Source organism: Sapajus apella, unplaced genomic scaffold, assembly GCF_009761245.1.
Source record: "Sapajus apella isolate SASKATOON/1434 unplaced genomic scaffold, GSC_monkey_1.0 scaffold63, whole genome shotgun sequence".
NCBI classification, from domain to species: domain Eukaryota; kingdom Metazoa; phylum Chordata; class Mammalia; order Primates; family Cebidae; genus Sapajus; species Sapajus apella.
Window position 1 is genome coordinate 8,872,634 of NW_022437003.1, and position 20,015 is coordinate 8,892,648.

General features: G+C 43.6%; 1 long non-coding RNA gene across 1 annotated transcript; it reads right to left on the reverse strand.

Moving 5' to 3' along the window:
* Positions 1-1,613: 1,613 nt before the first annotated feature.
* Positions 1,614-7,505, reverse strand: LOC116529764. The gene is made up of 2 exons (XR_004259658.1): positions 7,304-7,505; positions 1,614-2,973 (listed from the first exon to the last, which is right to left on the reverse strand). It is a non-coding gene; the product is annotated as an uncharacterized LOC116529764 (long non-coding RNA).
* Between the last annotated feature and the right edge of the window lie 12,510 nt (positions 7,506-20,015).

The window sequence follows — 20,015 nt, forward strand, 5'->3', positions numbered from 1 at the left end:
AACAAATAGGCAACACCAGTCATACTTTAAAAAGTGGGTTAGGCCCAAAGGAAGCTTCTGCTAGAGATGTAATCATATGGAAGAGGAACTTGACTAATTCCATGAAGGCAAGAGAGATCTCATCTTATTTTAGATGACTCAATGGGAACATTTTGATTTGTTTGGTAAAGTTGTTAGGTTACATGTTTGGGAGTTTCTGTGTCTACGGCCACTTCTGCTGGGGCTGCACCACAGCTTTGGCTTTCCACGTTTACACACAGGTATCCAAAGCACCTTTGCTGCCATTCACATAAAGCACCCATTGGCTGTCCCAGGCAATCAAAAAGATATTATTATGCACCATTTATAGCAGTTTGTCAATTTGGGGTTTTTTTTTTTTTCTTTTTTTGCAAGAAACCATAGTGACACTGTAAATCATTGAGGGTGTTGATATCTTTTAAGACACATTTTAATAACATTCTGGAATATGCCATTTTATAAAGCAGGGAAAGGCGCCATTTGGAAATGAATGGGAGTGGATCCAGGAGGCAGGAAGGCCCTGTAAGGTCAACTTTTCCTTTTCAGCTATGATCCTGGCAACTGTTTATATATCCTAGACTTACAGACAAGGTCTTCAGAAAGTGTAATGATTACTTGTTAATCAAAACTCCTATACCTCCAGAAGGTTTTTGCAGGTCAATTAGGTTGGGGTAAAAATATACATAACCCTTTGCAATACCTGAGAACAAAATTCATCCAAATATGCTCCTGTCTTGCCCCAGCTCAACTACAATTTCATAGAGGTCATTTAGGAAACGCATTGCCTTCCAACTGTCTCCCAAATACCTGCAATTGTATATCTCAACTTTCAACTACAATTGATGAATCACCAGTTCAAACAAATCATTCATGGTGAGATCTCTCTTTAGTGGACTGTGTCTAAGAGAGAATGTGTTATGCTAAAACTCAAAACTTGGTTACCAGTTGATAAAATATTTGGGTTTATAACATTTTGTCATCTATAGCTTGAGTTTGCTGGGAATTGGTTGGAAGCAATTATTCCTAAAGAATATACTTTTGGTCAATCAAAGGACCGGGATGTCTCTCCTTTGGGGAAGTTTGGGTGGTAACTATGACTAAGACTAATGCCAATCATTGAGTGACAAGTCGTGGGAATCATTAGCTGCCACCCTTCCCCGTGGGAGTGTGTTCCTTCAGGAGCTGCCTGGAAAGTGCAAATGATATGCTAGTCACAAAGTTTGGGATTGTTTTGGACCTGCAGGAGAACTGGTCACACGGGTGAGTCCTTCTAGGGACAGTAATTCTCAGTGTAGGGGTGGAAGAGAAAAGGGAAGGAGCACGGGGCTTTTTCAAACAAAACAAGGCCCCTTCCTCCTCCGCATCCCCCCCTAGAGTCCAATACAAAGGCCTGGGGCTTATGTGACTGCAAGTCTACTGCTCTTCACGGGGCCCTCCTCAGTCTTAAACATGCTACAAAGACCTGGGCATAGCTGCTCTTCCTGGGGGAGGCTGGTAGTCCGTGGCTGGGGCCTGTTAATCATCTGCAAGAACTGAAGGTATCCAAGGTACTTACTGGGGCCCACGTATCAAAAAGACAGGATTTGCACACCAGCTTTCCTCCCTCCATTTGTATTCAGACCCCACAGAGGTTTCCCCAGTGACCCTCTTTTTATTACATTTTCTCGACTTTGCTTTCTGCCCTAGTTCTTCCAGCTCTTCCCCTTGTTACATTATTCATGGCTTTTATTTCTCACTTAGTAATTTACTTTAATTTTTATTCATGTTTTTATGCTCACTTAACCCAGGTCCTTATCTTACAAAATGACTACTCCGGAGTGACCAGAGAAGGAAGAAGTAGCAAGCTATTAGTCCTTTTTAAAACAAGAGAATTCCAAAATTCTTGCATTTTTAAAAATTTTCAATAGCTGCAACTGAGTTTACCGTTTGACTGTGGTTCTCAACCTGGGCTGGACACTGAAAACATCTGGGCAGTTTTGAAAAAATCCTGATGCCTGGGTCTCCCCTCCAGAGATTGTTTTAATTGGACTGAGGTAAGACTTGGGCCCAGGAATTTTAAAAGCTGCCCAGGTGATTCTAATGTGCAGCCAGGGTGGTGTGTCCTTACCACAGGCAAGCTGCAGAGCGAGGCTGCCTCAGAAACTCGGATCCCCAAAACTCCTCTTGCAGCACAATGATCGTCCTTACAGATTTCCTCATAAGTGAGAGAAGCTGGGCTCACGTGCTTGCCCCACCACTGTGTAACCATGGGCCAGCTCCTTTATCCTTCTGAGCCTCAGTTTCTTCATCAATAAGAGCAACAAACTCAACCCTGATGAGGCTGCAAGGTGGCCCCACCCACGATGCTGCAGCTTAGAACCCCTGGTCTGCAGTGCATAGGGTCAGGATGAGCTCAGAAGAAATGGAAGAAAACGGAACCAATTAATGTGCTTGTGGCCATGCAGAGACCCTGTTTCCATCACAGATATGACCCTGATGTCAGCACTGAAGAGAAGATGCCTTTTAGGACCACAGACTGACTCTTTCCAGCTTCCAACTGTCAGAACCTCTGTGACCCACCTCTATGGGCACCAGGTAAGTGTTCAGAAAGCCTTCCTTGACCACCAACATGTACATCTGCAAAACTCTCAACTCCATCACACAGGCCTTGAGATAGTCCAGCTGAATTCTTTCCTCCCGTGGTCACAACATGCAGCAGAGAATTAAAGAGAAACCAGCATGTGCCAGGGAAACCAGCTAGGGAGGAAAGGGACAGAGGCTTACCTTCCTTCCCTGCTTAGGGACCTTCAAGTCAGTGCCCTTCCACCATGAAGCAGAGGATCAGTGAACATGGACAAGGCGCTAATGCAGATTTCTTATAAAGACCTTCGTTTGAGAAAGCAGAGCCAGGTCTTCTTACCAGACCCCAGCGATCTCTCCTCTTGCAGTAAGATGATGCCTTGCTTTACACAGAGGCTTCACTGAGAAGCAGGTGTGTTTAATATAAAAGAAGGGAGGAGGAGGGAGAGACATTGTAATGCATGAATTTACCATCCTGTGATGTTCAAAGCTCGCTTTCTCTCAGGGCATTTGTTCTTGCTTTTCTTCTCCTGGGATACTCATAGCTCCTTCCTTCTGTGCTCAAGTATCATCTCCTTACCAGCCCCCATCCCTCCTTATCCCCTTGCTCTGCTATTTTTCTCTATCACAATGACCACTACCACTACTTACCATGATATTATTTATTTATCTGTTACCTGCTTACTAGACCCTGAGCTCCATGAGGAATAGATTCTGCCCATCTTGTTTATAGCTCTGCTGCAGTGCCTGGCAAACAATATAAGCAAAGAGCATGAATGAATGAATGAATGAACATGTGCATGAGACCTTGGGAGGTAGAGTGTCTGCTTTTGTGGGTCCCAGACATGCTCCTATGCCACTGACTGTACCTTGCTCCCCGGCTGGGCTGTATTCTTCTTCATAGGACTTACCACCTGCTGGCTGACTTTGTTATTTGTTTACTTCCTATCATCCCCACTGGAATATAAACCCCACTAAGGAAGGGACTTTTGTTTTCATCTTTGCTAATCTTTGCTTTATCCCCAATGTCAGGATGGCACCTGGCAATGCAGTAGGAATTTAATAAATGTCTGTTGGCAAAGAAATAATTACCTCACTCAGGAGAAGGTGAAGGCAATAATCTCTAGCAAAGTGGTGTTTTTCAAGTGCCTCCTTTGTCATCAGCCTCTGTTTTTTACTGTTTTTCTCCTCCTGAGATCGCTGCCTCCATCCATAGTTTCCAGGGGCTGTTAGCCTCTCTCTTTCCACCCAACCACGTGTAACAGGTGCCCATGTCAGTCTTTGACAATGTGTCTGTGTTCCCTCTCTATTTTGCTCTTGCTGTTACCTTTGGATGCTTTTCTTTCCCCATCCACTAAAAGCCTCCCATCCCTCCCAGCCAGCTCTTTCCTGGCCTATTCCTGACCCACAGCCAGAAGTGCACTTCTCTGAATCTCTACAGGACTTGGTACCTCTCAAGTGGTACTTTAGACACATTAGAAGACATGATCAGATCTTTGGAGATTATGTCGGTGACACTGTAACCCAGGACTGTAACCCTAAGACAAGAAGGGGCAGGCTCAGTGGCGGGGAGTTAGCTGGCAGCTTACTCTCATGCTCACACAAGAACATTTAGGCATCGCCAACATCTTTCCCCCTACATAGCTGAGGCTACTTCAGGCTCTGGGCCGCACTGTCTCTTCTATACCGAAACTTTGGAAAATCCCAATGGCTTGTGCAGGGATAGAAGCCGAAGATCCCAGAACTTCCCCAGACTGTAGCTCCCACTTCTCCCTCCAGCCCCTAACCTCTACCCCAGGCTCTCAATCCCTGGAGGAAGTTCTCAGGACCAGAGGACTTTGTTTCTCTCTTTCAGACTCTTCCAATCGTCTCCCCCTCCTCCAGAAGCCCACATTCTGGCAATCTCTCACAGCCCACAGACAACTCTATGAGCAAATTTCCTCCCTCCTCTACTCATCAAATTAGTATTATATTTCATCACTCCATTTCCTGGTAGCCAACAGCTTACATTGGTCTGTAAGATAAGCTGCAGATGTCTACAGATTCAGAAGCCTAAGGCTGAAGACTGTGGAATTAGGGGTCTCTAATATGAGTTATTTCAACAACTCTCTGATGCTTTTTCTCCCCTGCCTCTCCACCGAAATTTTTGCAGGAAGCGGGATACAGTCAAGAATGTGGGTGGAAACAGAAAATCAAACACCGCATGTTCTCACTCATAGGTGGATGCTGAACAATGAGAACACAGGGACACAGGGAGGGGAGCATCACACACTGGGGTCTGTTGAGGGGGGCCAAAGGAGGGACAGCGGGGAGGTGGAGGTCGGAGAGGGATAACATGGGGAGAAATGCCAGATGTAGGTGACGGGGGGATGGAGGCAGCAAACCACATTGCCATGTGTGTACCTATGCAACAATCCTGCATGATCTGCACATGTACCCCAGAACCTAAAGTACGATAAAAAGGAAAAAAAAATGTGGGTGGACATTTCTTTCTTCTCAAGAAAAGTGTTATTGGGAGCGGGAACCAGTGATGAGTGACAAGATTTTGATAGATGAAATGTTTTCAGACTTAAAGATTATTCAGGGAAAGCAGACTTCCTTTATGCTTCTTCAGAGGCAAATTTATTGTCTCTATATTGTTATCTCCACTTTTGATGCCCTAGTCCATTTTTATCCTTGTATGTGGTCTCTTGCCCAATCACAGGTTGCATTCTCAGGGGGCATATTTTTCAGAGAAATGACAGTAATAAGGTTTGTGTGCTGTCCTGTAATATCCCATTTTGCTAATATAGTCAAATTCAATATTATTCATTTATTTGCTAATTCATTCACTCATTCATTCATTCACTTACTAAATATGCATTGAGCCAATGCAGTGGCTCATGTCTATAATCCATGTACTTTTGGAGGCTGAGGTGGGAGGATCCCTTGAGGTCTGGAGTTCAAGACTAGCCTGGCCACATAGCGAGACCCTTTCTCTAAAAAGTAATAATAATAATAAGCCAGGTGTGGCAGTGCATTGCTGTAGTCCCAGCTACTTGGGAGGCTGAGGCAAGAGGATTTCTCAAGCCCAGGAGGTCAAGGCTGCAGTGAGCTATGATTGTGCCATTTCACTCCAGCCAGGGCAACAGAGTGAGACCTTGTCTCTAAATATGTGTGTGTGTGTGTGTGTGTGTGTGTGTGTGTGTGTGTGTGTGTGTGTGTGTATGAATATACCACCCATTCAAGCAAGTCAAGGAGTTGTGTTAAAAACAAGAAGGCTTCTCATGGGCCTGGAGACCAGAAGGCAATTGCAGTGTGTATACATACACACACATACATAACACACATGTGCACTGAGCAACAACTGTATGTCAAGCACCGTGCTGGACAGTGGGATCCAGTGGTGAACAAGAGGGACACAGGTCCTGCTGTCATGGATCTTACAAGGAGGTGAAGGGAGACAGCTAATAATGACCTGCAATAAACATACAATTATAGACTAGAATAGATGCCCTAACTTGAGGAAGTCTACTTTATGTAAGACAGTCAAGGAAAACATCTTGATTTTTGAGCTAAGAAAAAAAAAAAAGATCTGGGTTTGAGGAGTCTTCCAGGGAGAAAGTACAGAAGATACAAAGGCTCCAAGGCAAAAGATGGCTCATGTGTTGGAAGGACAGAAAGAGGCCAGTGTGACAGAAGCCTGGTGAGCTAGCTGTCCTGGGAAGAGAAAAGGCTCTGCAATTGCCTCCTGGTCTCCAGGCCTATGAGGAGCCTTCCTATTTTCAATACAACTCCCTGACTTGCTTAAATGGGTGGTAGAATCACTAATTCCAGAATGCCTGGACTTCAGATATTCCAGGCACTGACATGAGCCTCTCCTGGAAAAAAAAAAAAAAAAAAAAATTTGCTCAGAGAGACTAACTCTTTGCCTCATGAAACCCCCTAACAGCCAAAGTAACATTTTTCTCAACATGGGAGACTTGAGTTTCTTGCTGGTAATTACTGGAGTCCACAAAGTACAAAGTAGAATCTGAATTGATAACAAACACAGCTGCTGTCCTTGGATCATGGAGACTCTAAATGTGGTCTTGGAGGAGTCATGAGCGTGTTCTCAAAAGTGATCTTGCTCTTCACATAATCGCCAGTACAAGAGTGATGCCACATGCTGTACTCAGAGATAACCTTATTTTTCTTTCTTCTGTTCTCTTGAATCTTTTATCATGCAACAAAAGCAACATAAAATTTGGCTTACCACTACTGTCTTGTATTTCAGATCAGTAAGAGATAATTCATGTAAACAACGTGCATAGTCCCTGGCAAATGCTCAGTTAACATTTACTGTAGTCATTATCAGACAAAAAGGACAAATCACAACTTAACTGAAGATTTTAGGTGCTCCAAGGACAAAGCCCTCTTATGTTTTACCCAAGTGAAATCTCCAATCATTTTTCTTTGAGACGGAAACTACAACCTTCAAATTGTGTGTAAACACATTTCCTTTTGAAGCTCAAAATAATCCTGTATTTTCAAAACAAAGCAATTAGGCCTCCATCATGACATGTGGCTTTGTTTACTTGTGTGGTTTCCTTTCATTCTTACAGTCAAATGCTATCATCATCATAGTTGACTCAACTATTTTTTTCAGCTTAATTGGGTTTTAAAAACCTAATCTGTTCCATTCCAGATCTTTCTCAACAAAAGTCTCGACCTCATTCACAGTGGAAAATTTGCAGGCTTAACACACCTTTTGTCTGGTGAAAGGAAAAACAAAAATACCATGCCCACCTCCAAGGTCTGGCTCAGAGGGAAACTGCTGTGCCCTGCTTCCTCTCTGACCTCTCGTGTGTAACGGGATGTGGCACGAGTCCGCATTAGCTTGCTGTGTGCTAAGATGCATCAGATGTCAGGGCACTTGCGAGCCTTGGACTAGAGGGTGCAGTTAGGATGTAAGGATAAGCAATGTAATGAACCCATGAATCTTCAATCATGCAATAAGCTGTTATATCACAAAGAACTACGACATAGGAGCTCTAACATACCATGAGGTGTCTAGCAAGATTGAGACTCTTGTCATGCTATGTTCATGTCGTGTTTGGAACAGGAGAGAAAGGGCAGGGTAAGTGTCCCTTTATGAAGGCCAAAATTGTATGGGGCTTTCATCACATCAGATGGTGATTATTTGTGTATGCAGCCATCCCCCTCCCAAGCCCACTGGAGGAGGAGTCATATGTTATCCATCCTTGTGTCTCCAGAGTTTATGATAGTATCTGTGCTCAAGAAATACATGTCCAATGAATGAATTTAACATTTTTTTTTAGAGTGTCACTCTGTCACTCAAGTTGGAGTGCAGTGGTGCAGTCTCGGCTCACTGCAGCCTCTGCCTCCTGGGCTCAAGCCCAGCCTCCTGCCTCAGCCTGCCTCCTGCCTCAGCCTCCTGAGTAGCTGGGATTACAGATGTGTGCCACCATGCCTGGCTAATTGTTTTATTTTTAGTAAAGACAGGGTTTCACCATGTTGGCCAGGCTGGACTTGAACTTCTGACTTCAGGTGATCCACCCACCTCGTTCTCCCAAAGTGCTGGGATTATAGGCATGAGCCACTATGCCCAGCCTGAATGATTTAACTTTTAAAACACTTTCCTATATTAGAACCAGCCTGATTGTCTTACAGAGAACTGAATCAGTAGCTTAGTGAGAGTGAACTCTGAAATATAGATGTCTCTGTTTACTGTGACAAGGACAAAAAATGCATTCTCAGCAAAGCCTGCCAAGCAGGGGAGAGGACACACCATCCATACCCTTAAATGCAACAACTTGCCATTCAGCATAAGCACCTAACATCAGGCCTTCTCAGCATTTTTCATACCATGACATACACAGCAAGTGAAATCAGTACAGCAAACTGAGATAAACCACTAAAGCTGCTCTCAGCAGAAGAAGATTGCCCTGCGGGTTCCAGGTGTCCCAGGCGCCACCGCCCTCTAGGGAAATCACAGAGTTCTGCCAGGACACCCACCCCAATGCTTCCAGCAAGCCTGGGGCCTGGAACGGCATAGTGGCCAGGATGCTCAGTCAAACTTGTTGCAAAAATAAGGCAACTGTGACTCCTGAACATGAAATCCAAGATCCTGGTACAATCTGTTTCTACACTACCGGCACCATTTCAATCTATTTGCACAGTCACTTAATAAAGATAACCAGGAGGTAGACAAGTACCTTCAGTTCAGGGCCTAGAAGGGCTGGCTAGCTGGGAAACGCAGGTTGCACAAAAATAGTCACACCACTTTATAGCTCTATTAATGCTTTATGGCTTATAAAAAACTTTTATTGTATTACACATCAATTGATAACAAGATATAGTCTGGAACCGGCAGAGCGAAAAAGAAAAAATAAAAAGTCTCATATCCATTCTTCTTCAACTGTCAGATGTTCACCAGAATGAATTTATTTTTAGTTAACAAACAAAAAATTTTGACAAACTTGGACCTGACTTTCCAGTCACTAACAGAGATAAGGGGTATGAGAGATGGACATGTGGCTGCAGTGAGAAGTCACAGCCAGACAAAGAGAGAAGATACAGGCAAACACACAGAAATCTGGGACTCAAAAAGAGGTCCCAGTCACTTGGGAGGCTGAGGCAGGAGGATCTCTCGAGCCCAGGAGGTAGAGGCTGTAGTGAGCTATGATTATACCACTGCACTCCAGCCTGGACAAAAGAGTGAGACCCTATCTCCAAAAAAGAAAAGAAAGAGACAAATGGCTCCACATACTTAAGCTGATATTGAGGACATTGTTGTATTAACACAGGACTCTAGAATAATAGATATTAATATGAATTAAGTGAGACCCTGTGGTAGTCTGTTTTGCATTGTTATAAAGGAATACCTGAGACTGGGTAATTTATAAAGGAAAGAGGTTTATTCGGCCCACAGTTCTGCAGGCTGTACAAGCACAGTACCAGCATCTTGCTGGGCTTCTGGCAAAGGCCTCAGGAAGGTTGTCCTGGTAGAAGGGGAAGGGGAGCCAGCATGTCACATGGTGAGAGAGGGAGCAGGAGACAGGGGAGGAGGTCCTGGGCTCTTTTAAACAGCCAGCTCTGGGTGAATTAATAGTGTGAGAACTCACTCATGATTGCAAGGACAGCCCCAAGCTATTGATGAGGGATCTGCTCCTGTCACTCAGACACCTCCCACTAGGCCCATCTCTCACACTGGAGGTCACATTTCAACATGAGATTTAGAGGAGCACACGTCCAAACCATATCAGACCCCAAGTCAGGAAGAGGTGCAATTATGTTCTTCATACTGTGTTTAAGAATGCTTGCAAGCATGGGGTCCATTTAGAGAGCTTTCCATTCAGAGTCTTTTAAAAAATCATTTCTTGAAGATATAAATCCTGACCACATAGAAAAGTCAGCAATCAGCTTCTTTCTAAAGAGCTCCCGATAATCAAAATTTTGCAGTATATGGTTTTATTTTTCACTGTATTTGTTTAGTAGAGTTTTCTGTTCTGTTCTTCATCTTAACAGCCAATGTAGTACATGATTTCTATTTTTCCTCTACTTTTGTATACATGTTCTACACTTAATTGCTATTTATTTAAATAAACCTTGATTGACGATGAATGGCCCTTAGCTAGATATTTTTAAAGTCTCCTTAACCATGTTCCAGATAATGAAACCACAGTACCCTACCTATTTTTAGCATCTGTTGGGAACTTAGCAACAGTTCTCAGGCCTTTGTCTAACATAATTCAATACTTACCATAGAAAGAATGGGCTCTTGTATGTCAGTTAGATTTCCTATTGCTTGGACACACTTATGCAACTGACAAAACTGCTTTTCCCTTTGAGAAAATTAAGATTTCCCAGTATTCCTACTAAACAGAGGTCAAATATTCAGATCTGTTAAAGAGCAACACAGTTTGTAGATGGCCTCAAAATGTGCCACTGATGACAAAAGACCTTCAGCAAATTCTACTCAAACATTCCAATACAAGCTGGGTATGAAGAAACGCTCAGACATTCTTCACTGTAGAAAAGGTATCAAGGAATGGAAGAACCTGGGTGTGGTGACTCACTCCTATAATTCCAGCCCTTTGAGAGGCCAAGGAGGGAGGATTGCTTGAGCCCAGGAGTTGAAGACCAGCCTGGGCAACATAGCAAGACCCTGTCTCTACAAAAATAAAAAATAAAAAAGACGCAAACACACAGAAACCTGGTACTCATAAAGAGGCGAGTACCTGTGATTCTAGCTACTCAGGAGGCTGAGGCAGGAGGATCACTTGAAGCTAAGAGCTCAAGACTACAGTGAGCTATGGTCATGCCACTGCACTTTAGCCTAGGTGACAGGGTCAGACCCTGTTTCAGAAAAAAGAAAGAAAGGGAAGAAACACTAATGAGCACGCACTGTCTGCTAGGCACAGAGATCGGTACTGATTCCTAAACATTTTCTGTGTGGAAAGCGTGAATATCCAAGTTACATATGTGAGAATGTAGAAGTTAAAAGAGATGATATAATGAGTCCAAACTTCACAGCCAGAAGATGGAAGGAATCACACCCAGTGAAGTGACCAGAGACAGGAACCCAACAGACTCAGGGGAGACGATCTGGTTACTTCTACTGAAGGCATTCACAGATAGCTTCTTTTTCATGGCTAAAGAATAAAATTCAATGAAGGAATGAGGTGCCAAAACACACACGTAAGAGCACCACTGCTGAGGCTCTCCAGCCAGTGCCATGCCCGCAATTATCCCAGAGCAATGGCACCTGGCTTCCCCAAGAATGTCATGATGGAGGAGGCAGAATAAAATTGTGGGAGCCTCTGGGAGCTGCTGAGCACAGAAGCAGAGTAGCAGAACCTGTCTGGGAGAACAGTCAGTGAGATGTTAGGGTTTGCTGGAAGATACCGAAGGCCTAGCAGTGAGGGACCTCTCCTTTTGGGCAGTCCTTGATAAGTCAACTATTTCTTTCTTAGAGGATCCTTGTTTCATTAGGATTTTATGTAATTGTTTATTTATAAATATGAATAATACCAAAACATTAAATAGTGTTTGACCCTTTCAGAAATAATAGCATCTTTCTTTTACTGTTTTATTCAGGTAGATATAAAGTCCATTTTTTAAAAAATAAGCTGGATGATACACAATTCTGCAACAAATTCAAATTTCTCCTGATCTTAACACAGGAGTGCCAAATATGGGGCATTCTTGGTTTTGTCCTAACTGAATTTAGTGTTTATCTTGAGCCTGTATGTTTCCTGATGGCAGAAATGACTTGATCTGATCAATTCAGTATTTTCAGCCCTTTTAGCTTTAAACTCTGTCCATTCAGAACTTGTTCCTCCCACTCCTCTGGGTGCCATTGCAATTCTGAGAAGTTTATGAAAAATCAAGGCATTGTGGGCTTGTGTAAATGCCATTGTGTGCCAGTCCACCCACATTTGCTGACTGTGATGTGTCCCTTTGCCCCACTGTACTGTGTTCAAACCCTCTGTCACTCAACCTCCTGCCTTTACCCATCTCTAGGATCCTTGAGAAAGTACTGCTGCCCTTGTTCCTATATAGGGGAGGGGAAACCTGTTTCCTTTACCCTCTTATGTTCAGTGACTGGGGCCCTGCAAATTAAACTGGCGAAAGACAGATAAACAGAACAAAAGCATACATATTTTATTTGATGCTACTATTTTAATTTTTTATGTGTACATAACAGTCTCACAGAAAAGAAAGTGAAAACCCAAAAAAGTTGTGAGGCCTCAGAGCCTATAGGCCATTTTAACAAAGAGCAATACATTTGTGGAGAAGTGACGAGAAAAAGGGAGGGGTTTTAGGCTTCTAGGGGTGACAAATTGTGGGAAGGTAAATATAGGAGTGGAAATAAATGGAAGATCAGGGTAATTTCAGTAAGGTTTGTTTATGCAGATTTGAGTTGGCACCATCCCCAGTGATACTAGTTCTCTTTCTTTATGGCAGAGAAGAGGAGCAACACATTGATGAAGGGAAATTTATTTATTTGTTTATTTATTTTATTTTTCTTTCAGATGGAGTATCACACTGTTGCCCAGGCTGGAGTGCAGTGCAGTGGTGCAGTCTTAGCTCACTGCAACCTCCACCTCCCAGGTTCAAGTGATTCTCCTTGCCTCAGCCTCCCAAGTAGCTGGGATTACAGGCACACACCACCATGCCAGGCTAATTTTTTTGTACTTTTAGTAGAGATAGTTTCACTATGTTGACCAGGCTGGTCAACATAGTGAACTCCTGACCTCGTGATGTGCCCGCCTCGGCCTCCCAACACGCTGGGATTACAGGCATGTGCCACTGCACCCAGCCAACAAAGGGAAATTTATACTCTGCTTTTGGGCAAAAGGGGGAGGGTAGGGAGCTTTTCCAGCATCGGCCGTTTCTCATTTGCCTTCAGCTCAAAATAATCCTCATGCCAATATGGTATATTTTGTGGTGGCATATTCTGATCTCCGTCAGCACAATTGGTGGTCTACATAGGTTCATATGACACCACCTCAGACCCACCTCCCATGCCATCACCTCTTCTTTCCTCGCCTATGTCACAGTGGAGCAGGAGACATTAGGGGTTCTTACTTCCACTCATAGCCCCAAAGGAAATTTAGAGCACAAAATCCCCAAACCAGTCTGGGGCCTCCCTGACACTCTTCCTTCCAGACTGAGCCCGGGCCAGCAGGGTGCAGATCCCCAGCACTGCCCTTCCCTATTGCTAGCCTCCCTGACCCTTCTTTCTGTCCCCAGATAGACTCCAAACTTGTGGGCTGAGAAAATTGGCTCTTATATCCTTATAATTAAACATTTTCCCCAAATCTGTCACTGACAGCAGAAATATTTGCTTTTAATGCCCGAGAGCCAGGTACAAAATCCCTTTCTGACAACTCATTATATCTTCTGGAAGTTCAAAGGTTTCTTTTGAACCTCGCAAGAAGTGATATTCCGAATCTAAGTTGTTCTGTTGTGGCCTTCCTTCCTTGAAGCAGTAAGTCCAAACTCCCTGAAAATATGACCCTCTATAATCCTGGAAAGAGACAAGTGAGATTTTTCCATAAAGAACTCAGCAGAAAATGCTGTGCCTGAATCCAACCTCTCATGCTCCTGAGCCTCTGGGGCTGCTGAGGCTCTCAGGTTCTGGCTCCAGCTTTCTCAGCCTCCCCACAGCCCCATAGCTGGCAGCCAAGCTTAGATTTTCAGCAGTCAGTGTGTACACAGGGGTGGAGATGACATTTCTCTGCTCCAAATTATGTCCAGTTATGCTCCAGTCTGACCATGCTTCTCTTCAAGATGCTGAGACCAGGAACCCACATCCTCCAGGGAATTTGTCTCCCCACAAGTTCCAGCCAGCACCAAGCCAGGCCATTGAGGTCCCCATATCCCTCTGCCTGATAACTTCATTATACAACTTCTTCTACACCAAGGGGTAATACCTCCACCAATATTGCAACCTTAGGATCATTGGCCCATAATTATAACAAGACCATTTCAACCAACGGGCTTATGGACCAGAGCGGGGAGCTAAAATTGAGCTATTACTTTGAACTGAGGAGCATCAAGGGGTTAGTTCATCTCTTTGAGGGAGCTAGGACTGTGGGCTCCCTAAGTACCTATGCTCCCTTCCATCCTTACAATAGAACCCCTGCTTTTCAAAGAAGCACAAGACTATCAGGAATAAAATCTGTGTTCCCCTACCCCTTCTGAAACCAGGTACTGTATAATCAAGTAATTAAGTACTTGTCAATGAGCTGTACGGTAACTTCAGTAAAACCTCTTTAAAAGAGAGCATACTAGCATTGCTGCTTTTTCATCATTCCTCCCTTCTCTGCTACCTGGAATGAGGCTGTGATGGCTTTGGGACCATGAAGAAGAGAATGGAGTGGATTTTGGGAAGGAGTCTTGTTTTCTTAAAGGCTATGTTGAAAGCCACGGGTGCACTGAGCCACCTTCCTCCAGACTTTCTGTGTGAAGGAATACAACCTTGTAGGTTTCAGCCGCTGTTCATTTGGCTCGTCTGTCTTATGCAGCCAAATCAATATGTGTAAATTATAACTAAGTCCAACTGTGCGTGGGTTTGGGGTCAGGGTAGTTGAGGAGACTGTCAGGGAGCAAGTTGAAGTTGTCACTTGTTAAGCAGCAATATTCATGAATGACTCTTGAACTCAGCGACAGTTTAAAGAATCAGGCTGGGTGCAGAAAGATTTTGATTCTGCAGCTCTGGAATGCGAGTTTGATGGCGTCTTCTCCCTTTATTCTGCCTTCTAGCAGTGAGAGGAATGGCTATGATATAAAGGGTCTGTCTATTGTGCTTCAAGATGTCAAGTGCCCTTTTCCTGTGACTTGTGGGGATTTGCTGTGGTTGCCATAGAGACAAAGTGAATCCAAGTTCAGCCACGACAGCGAGGGCTTTTTATTCAAAGGCACATATTTTGAAGAGCAAACCAGTATGTAAGATAGTGAGGTGACTCATCCTTCATTAGCACAGCCAGGCCGTCCTTCAGGATCTTAATGGATGTTACCCCAAGAAGCTCCTGTTTGTGAGTGAATTGTGAAATGATTAATTACATACATTTTCCCTACCTGCCCAGCACCTGCTCTCCACGAATTCTCTTCCAGAATTTGAAGGTGGAAAATTAAGTCATCAACTCAACTAATAAATAAATATTTTACCAACTAAATATTTTCTAGGCTTTTTTTCTCTCTTTCATGCACTTGTGAGTTGTTCTCTGAACCAGCAGGTTGTGATGAAGAGCGTGCCAATGTGGAGTTAGGAGACTCTGCTCTTAATTAGCTGGATGGCTTCGGGTGGGACTGCCCTGGGTCCCAGTTTCTTGATCTGCAACATGTGAGATGATCCCTGTGATTCCTTCCAAAGCAAAGAACCTATCCTGATTTTTGTTTTAGTTCTCCTCTCAACCACAGCAGCTACCTTAAGCAGTTTTCTTGGGCTCTACCTTCCCCAGCTAGAATGCATGCTGGTGTAACAGGTACTCAATATATGTTTGTATAACGAATGAATGAATGAATGAATGAATGAATCTAATTTTAAGACTGATTTACCTAAACGTTATAGTTTTATGGTTGTTTCATCTTAATCAGTCAGACTTAGAAATCGATTGTCAGACCCAAATCAGCGTCTACTGGGAGTGAATTTGCAACCCAGAACCAAACGCCACCTCTTCTTTCCTACCCATGTCCCCGCCCATTCCTTGTTGTACCTCAATTGCAGACATCTTTGACGGTCCCAGGAACCCAGAGGTGTCTCTGTGTCTCTGCTTTTTCCGGAGACGAAATTACATTAATGAAAACATGATTCTACTTCTGGTCCCCAATAACAGCCACACTGAGCTCAAAGATTTAACAATCTCCTGCAAAAGCTCATGTCTTCACGGAATCATTTTTCTTTGTCAAAGGTAAAAAGAAAACAAAGCAATTTAAATTCCTTCACAGCAGTTTCTGGAGAATTCCGGAGAGGAAGGGAAACTGCACGGAAAAGGAAGCAGACAGTGGTTTAAATTCTGGGTCCCAGACAAATGTCTGTGGGGCCCACTCTGCACAGCACACCCCTTGGAAATGTCTGTCCATGTCCTCTTTGAAGCCTCTCTGTTTCTACTGCTTTCAAGTTTAGGAGAACCTAAAGGGCTAGATATGCCACAAAGAAAAGTGTGCTTCCTGCCTATACCCCTCTCCTTCAGAAGTCTAGGCCACCTGACCTCATGGTCACCTCTTGTTCATGGAATTGGTAGGTCCTTCTACAACAAGGAAGGATGAGACTAAATTTCCACAGGCCAGGTACTAGACTGCACTATTTCATTTCAGTGGTATGGTACCTAGTGTGGAAGGTGTCACTGTGCTCCTTTATAGAGGAGGAAACAGGCCCAGAGTTCTAGTTGCTTTCTTAAGCTCACCTCTCAGGGAGCCACAGCGGCCAATTTAACGCAAGTCTCCCTAAATATATTTATATTTATATTTCTCTGCTTTCATATGCAAATACAGCACACCACATCACTGTTTCTCACCTGTCTTCACTTAGCGGTGTACCCTGAAGGACACTCTGTTTGCCCAACTCTTCTTCATTCATTTCATGTGGCTAAGGACTCCACTGTGTACTAGTGTCTTAGTATTCGCTTATGAACCAGATCCTCACTGATGGGCATTTGTACTTCCAATCCTTTGCAATTTCAAATAATCCTGCAATTAATGGAGTGGAGCAAACTGGTTTTGTACTGGCAGAGGTGTATTTTAGGGGGCTTCCTAGAAGCTGAGTCAAAGGATAAATGCGTATGTAATATGTAATTCCGCTAAATGTTGTTAATTTCCCTCCACAGAGGTTGCAGCATTTTGCCCTTCCACCTGTAACACATGACGTGCCTGAAGCTCCAAGTCCAGCAGCAGAACACATTGGTCAACTCTTGAAGTCTTCACCAATCTGTAGGTGAACAATATCTCAGTATGTTTTAGTCTGAATCTCTGTTTATTGTAAGCCTGGTTGATTGTCTTTTTCATGTTTAAAAGCCATTTCCTTTCTTATCCTGTGAATTGTCTATTCGTGCATTTCACCGATTTTTTAAAAATTAGTTTTGTTGTTCTTGATTCTTTTAGAGTGCTTTAACTATTAGGGAGCTTAGTCCTGACTGATAAAAGTTGCAAAAATTTCTCCCAGTTTGTCATTTGTCTTTTGACCCTGCTGGTAGTCTGTTTTTTTGGTTTTTTTTTTCCCACAAAAAAGATTTTATTTTATACTTGGATAGGTACATTAATTTTTTTTCTTTATTTCTTCTGAACATTGAGTCACAGAAAGTCTTTCCAACTGCTAGGTTAGAAATTCACCCAAGTTTTCTTGGAAAAATGAACAGGTTCAATTGTGCATTGAGATTGTTAATCCATTTGGGGTTTTTCCTGGTACTCTGTGTGAAATTTGGATACAATTTTATATTTTTCCAAACGACTTTTCAGTTGTCCCAATACATTTTATTAAGAAGTCCAACTTTCCCCAGTTATTCAGGATATCATCTTTATCATGTAAATGTGTTCTTGTGTCACTTTGCGGACTTTTAGTTTTGCTCTATGTGTCTTCCTATTCATTCTCATGACATTCTTAATGTAAGGTCAGTAATTATCTACATTTGTGACTGAAGTGCCAGCGTTTACTAATTTTTCTTATTTTGTTGCCTTTCTGCATACACTCTGCTTTATTTTTATTGAAGTCAGATTTCACGTATTTGGCAAGTAGTAAGGCCCTATCATGCTCCAAATACCATGGCAGGCAAAGCAGAGATGCTTGGGGAGGTCCGTGCCCAAGGGCTGAGACACACAGGTTGTCTTTCACAGGCTCATTTCTGCATAACAATTATGGAACCTTTCCACAAAGACCGTCTAATATCTCTGAAAGCTATTATTGTATGCCTTAAGTGAGTTGATGGTTTTTATCCACCGGAGATTTTTGACCAGGACACATATCTGCAGATGTTCAGGATAATTTTCCTACTAAGTTCTTTCGGTGGACACCCTGATAATAAGGCATCTTTCTGTCAGGGCTGATTTTGCTACTTTCCCTTTGAGTTCAAGTTGAGCCAGCTTCTGATAATGTCATCTCATATCATGGCAGAATTCTGTTACTCTTACCCCAAGTGACATTTGCCTGGGCCAGATCTTATGAAGCTACAAGTGATGTGGGATTGGGGTCTCCCTAAAGTATCCCTCCTGCTCTGCGGTCAGAGCCCTCGAATGACACACTTGAGAACCTCCAAACAAGCGCTCCTAGCTTCTTGGAAGTTGCTTCCCTCCTGCTCTCTCCCTTCTCTCTCCCTCTCCTTCTCCCAGCTTTTATGCTTCATTCATTGACTCACAACCCCAACGTTTCACAGAAATTTGTGAGGAAATCACTCATAGTTTCACTTGAAAAACTCTCTTTAAGGGGCCAAACAGAAGTTCATAGGGAAAGAGGGGGCATCCCAAGGACCAGTCTCTAAGGTAGATGCTAACTGGTCTTCAAGATCTCACTGCCCTGTCCTCCTTAACCAGAACCCTCCTTCTTATGTCCTGCAATCATCCTGTTCATTCTTGTGATGGGTTGACTTGCATCCCCCCGTGTTAGTCCATTTTGCATTGCTATAAAGGAACACCTGAGGCTGGGTAATTTATAAAGAAAAGAGATTATTTGGCTAATGATTCTGCAGACTGTACAGGAAGCACAGTGCCAGGATTTGCTTCTGGTGAGGCCTCAGGAAGCTTACAATCATAGCAAAAGGTGAAAGAGAAGCAGGCATGTCACATGACGACAGAGAGATCGAGAGAGAGGTGCCGTGTGTTCCTTTAAACATCTTGCTCTCGCATGAACTCACAGGGAGAACTCATGCTTTCTTGCCAGAACAGCACCAAACCATTCACGAGGGACCTACCCTCATCACCCAAATGCCTCGCACTGGGCCCACCTTCAACACTGCCGATCACACATTAACATGAGATTTGGAGGTGACAAATATTCAAACTATATCGCCCTACAAAAGATATGTTGAAGTCCTAACACACTATAGCTCAAAATGTGACCTTATTTGGAAGCAGGGTCATTGCAGATGTAACCAGTCGGGTCCATCCTGGAGCAGGGTGGACTCCTAATTCAATGGGACTGGTGTCCTTATAAGAAGTGGAGAGAGGCTTGCTGGGCACGATGGCTCACGCCTGTAATTCTAGCACTTTGGAAGGTCGAGGCGGGCAGATCACCTGAGGTCAGGAGTTCGAGACCAGCCTTGGCAACATGGAGAAACCCCCATCTCGACTTAAAATATATGAAAAAAATAGCTGGGAGTGGTGGTGCATGCCTGTAATCCCAGCCACTTGGGAGGCTGAAGCATGTGCCATTGCACTCTGGCCTGGGTGATAGAGTGAGACTCTGTCTCAAAAAAAAAAATGTAGAAAGAGACCCACAGGGAGTGGACAGCCATGGGTCCACAGAGGCAGCCATTGAAGTGCTGCAGATGCAAAGACAAGGAATGCCAAGGACTGCCAGTAAGACACAAGGAAGACTACCAGAGGACACAAGGAAGGATTGTCCCCTGCAGGTGACACAGGGAGTGTGGCCCTGCCAATGCCCTGATTTCTGACATCTGGACTGCAGACTGTGAGAGAAGAAATGTGTGTTGTTTTAAACCACGCAGTGTGTGGTACTTCATTATGTCAGCCCTAGAAAACGAAAACAATCCCAGAGTTTTATTTCACAGAGGTCCTGCCTCAAGGTGCTGACGCAAGGGAAGACATATATGTAGAAGTGATCTCTTCTCCGTTTTTGTGAGACACTATTTTTTCAAAGACTCAAGATTGACTCATACAGAATAAGTTGCTTTTAGTGGGCCTATAGTCCTGTGGTAAAGTTGGGGGATAGAAAGTGTCTTTGGTTTTGCCAGTAGATCACGGTGCTGGCAGACGCAAGTCCTCTTCTCCAGCCAGAC